Raw genomic sequence first — 4,531 nt, forward strand, 5'->3', positions numbered from 1 at the left:
TAACTTGTAATTATTATTAAGCTTAGGAAATTTACCACACATATGCATGGGTCTAGACCTACATTTCGGTTAAGTTTCGTGGAATTTTGAGAACGTTCAAAAGTTAGTTGTTTTGCACGGTTTTATTAAAAAACGTTTGTTTCCCTTTTACACTAACTTGTAGTTATTATTACGCTTGGCAAATTTACCACACAAATGCATGCGTCTAGACCTTTGTTTGGGTCAAGTTTCGTGGAATTTTGAGAACGTTCAAAATTTAGTTGTTTTGAACGGTTCTATTAAAGCAAGTTAGTTTCACTTTCATACTAACTTGTAGTTATTATTACACTTAGCAAATTTACCACGCAAATGCATTGGTCTAGACCAACGTTTGGGTCAATGCAATTCTGAGAACATTCAATATCTAGCTGTTTTGCACGATTTTATGAAAGAAAGTTTGTTTTCATTTGCTACTAACTTGTAGTTATTATTACGCTTAGCAAATTTACCACACAAATGCATGGGTCTAGACCTAGGTTTGTGTCAAGTTTCGTGGAATACAGAGAACGTTCAAAATTTGCTGTTTTGCACGGTTTTATTAACACAAGTTTGTTTTCCTTTCGACTAACTTGTAATTATTATTACGATTAGCATATTTAGCACACAAATTTATGGGTGTAGACCTACGTTTGGGTCAAGTTTCATGGAATTCTGAGAATGTTCAAAATTCAGATGTTTTGCACGGTTTTATTAACACAATTTTGTTATCCTCTCATCCTAACTTGCAGTTATTATTACTCATAGAAAAACTTTTTTTTCGGTAAAAGTAAGTTTCATTGAATAAAATTGGTACAGTACAACAATATGGTCACGAAATGGTTTATCCCTCGACAGGCAAAGGGATTCGCCATAATCGAAATAAAGCACGTGTACTGACTGATCTAGATAGTGGGATGCTATGGATTCGCTGTCCAATGTCCTCAATGATCAGTAATGCTATGGTAGTAGGCGTCCTCTCAGTGTGATCGAATCGTCTCAGGTTTCTTTCCTTCCAAATGTGGTATACACATGCTGCAAGTAGTGCTCTATAAGACATGTTGATGATGTGTTTACCCCTCCATCTCTGTGAAGCCCATGTAATGTCATCTTTCCACTCTCTATTGGGCCACATGAATCATATCGTTCTTCGAATTTCCGTGAGACATCTTCGACTAAATCTGCATTGGAAGAATAAATGTGCATGTGTCTCTGTCATTCCTTCATTGCATAGGATACATGTGCCAAGGTGAGCAAGCCATGGTTTATCTGTCGTAGCCAACTTGCCTTGGATGGCAAGCCACATAAAGATGTGACGTGGAATTTTAAGTGATCCCGAAAGTAGTGAACACCAGCCTACTTTCGGTCCTGGTGGGTCAAGTAACTCATAAATAGCCTGTGCTGTTGGTCGACCATTTTCAACTTTCGGTCCTGGTGGGTCAAGTAACTCATAAATAGCCTGTGCTGTTGGTCGACCATTTTCAAATCTCCAAATTATACGGTCTTCCCCTCCAAAAATGGTGGGTAGTACATGTGTGATCTCCAAACACTCAAGATCCGTGATAAGAGGCTACTGCCATACTCCTTCATGAATCACCGTTCTAAGTCTGGATGACTCATCTAGTCCAAGTATCCTCGGTCCTAGTGAGAAGGAGTCACAAAGAGGGCCAAGGTGATACCATGGATCCTGCCACAAGAAGAAATTCCTCCCATCTCCAATCCGGTAGTCTACCATGGTTCGGAGAAACATCCATAATCGAAGGATTTTCCTCCATCCCCATGAGCCGCCATGGTCCGTAATCGTCCATATAGAGGTGTGTTGTAGACGTCCCTAGTACAACCATTCAACCCAAATCAATGTCCTGTCGCATCTAATGACATCACATAGTTTTTTTGTCATCAATGCACGGTTCAAGGTACTAATATCCTTGAATCCAAGTCCTCCCTCCTCCTTAGGTCGGCATATATCTTTCCACGCAACCTTGGCATAGCCACTATTCATCGTTCCCTTCCACAAGAAAGCTCGTAACCTTTTCTCAATTTCATTTATGACTTTCTTCGGTAATACAAATGCCAATGCCCAATAAAGACTCAGTGCTATAAGTACAGATTTAATAATTTGTACTCTACCAGCATAAGATATAGTGATACCTTCCCATCCAGCAATCCGTTTGTCAATCTTCAGTAATAGTGGACGGTAATCTGCAATAGTTAGTCGGGACGATATAAGAGGTAATCCCAGATACCTCATTGGAAGAACCCCTTCCTGAAATCCGAGTAGTGCCAACATCTCCTCACGCAATGCTTGCGCTGAGCGTGAGATAATCAAGTGGCTTTTTTGCACGTTCAGTCTAAGACCCGACCATTCGGCAAAACGATCCAGTCCTGCTTTAAAGATTCTTAGAGAGTCCATATCAGCACAGCAAAATAATATCATATCATCAGCAAACCCCAACTGAAAGATCCTGGCTGCCTCGCATTTCCAATGATAGGAAAATATCTCCTCCTAATCAATCAACTGCAGGAAGCCCAAGTGTAAGACTTCCATCACAAGCACAAATAGGTAGGGTGATAAAGGGTCGCCCTGCCGAAGTCCTCTGGCTCCTCGAAAGAATCCATGGGGCTTCCCATTTAGTCCAACAGAGAATGAAGGTGTTGTCACACACTCCTCAATCCACTTCACAAAAGTAATAGGGAACCCAAACATCTCCAGAACTGCTCTCAAGAAATCCCAATCCACTGTGTCATATGCCTTCCGGATGTCAACTTTCAGAGCACATCTAGGAGGTAGATGAGACTGGTTGTATCCCGTAAAGATTTCCTGTGCTAGCATGATGTTATCTCCAATGCTGCGTCCCGGCACAAATGCCGCTTGGCATGGGCTGATCAGTTTGTCCATTATCACACTCAACCTTTGGACAATGAGCTTTGCAATGATCTTGTAAATCACATTACAGCATGCTATGGGCCGAAAATCACTAACCGTCATAGGGGAATGTACTTTTGGTATGAGCACCAAAAGTGTAGTATTTATCTGCTTCAAAAGTCGGCCTGTACTAAAGAAGTCCAGTACTGCCGAAGTCACCTCCTGTCCAACAATAGGCCATGCTGCTTTGAAGAAGCCCGATGAGTATCCGTTTGGGCCTGGGGCCTTGTCCTCATCCAAAAACCGCCTGTTTAACATCTGCTGGTGTGAACGGTAACAGTAAAGCGGTAGATTCTCATTACTCAAAATGTGCCTAGCCCAGATTGCGAGCCACAGGATGAACGAATGACGAGGAATCTTCAAGGAGCCCGAAAGGAAGTGGGATCAGCCCCGCCTCCAGAATACCGGCATTAAATTCTTCGGTGGCCATCCTTATATCTCCTGAGATGCCACATACTTTGTTAAGGTCACGTACTGCATTAAAATCCCCACCCACCATCCACGGGATGTCAGAGCACTGCTGGGCGAGCGTCTCCAGTGCAGTCCATAAATTCCGACGATCAATCACCTCAGATGCCCCATAAACAACAGTGATAATAACAGATTCATTGACAGCCATATTAGTAACTCGACAGTGAATAAACTGATCTGGCTCACACACATTGGAGGGTGTATTCTTTGTGATGAAGAAACAACCGAGACACATAATCATTTATTCTTCCAATGCCGATATAGCAGAAGATGCCTTATAGCCATACGGGAAATAATTTGATTCGATTGGCCCAATCGCACATGGGCAATGGATGTGGAATGGGCAGTAAAAAAATGGAGAGGGAAGCATATCATCAATGCAGCACACCGAGCATTACTTGGGTCATTGGTTTACCATTTGTGGCGAGAAAGAAACTCCAGACGGTTCCAACAAAGTGAACACCCGCCTAATGTATTGGCTTCTCATATTATTGATGATGTTAGGCAGAGGATTCTGAGCCTTAATCTTTCCAGTTCGATTAGTACATGGGCCCTTTATAGACTATGGCGTATCCCTTGGCCTGTCGAGGGACTACCCAATTAATTGTTGTACTGTACCATATTTTTATTAATGAAATTTACCATTACCGAAAAAAAATCTGCCGAGTCTAGGATATGGACATCAACACTATTCTCGTCCCAAGCTATCCAGATGCGATTACCAACAGAAGAATAATCGACAAACCATTTCCAATGTGGAAGTAAAAACGATTGAATATGCATAACATTATTCAAACGAACACGAGTTTCAAGAATGCCTAGGAAGTGTAACCTGTATTCAGAGACCAGGTCCTTCAAAGCGAGCTGATGGTCTCGTTTGTTCAGCCCACGGACATTCCACACAGCGATGTTCAACATGGATCATTGTCCATGGGGCTGCTTGTGTTAGGACCCCGTGAATGCTCATCTGCATCATCAATTAAGTGCAAAGCATCAAAGGCATTATAAATAACAATTGCCTTACCCCTCTCGTCTTGCTTGGAGTGGTTCTGGTCCACATGTCTATCACCCGCATCTGCTTTGGGTATATCTTCAACCACTGGTTTCATCGTCTTACGT

The sequence above is a fragment of the Sesamum indicum genome, unplaced genomic scaffold (genome assembly GCF_000512975.1).
Source record: "Sesamum indicum cultivar Zhongzhi No. 13 unplaced genomic scaffold, S_indicum_v1.0 scaffold00240, whole genome shotgun sequence".
Taxonomy (NCBI): Eukaryota; Viridiplantae; Streptophyta; class Magnoliopsida; order Lamiales; family Pedaliaceae; genus Sesamum; species Sesamum indicum.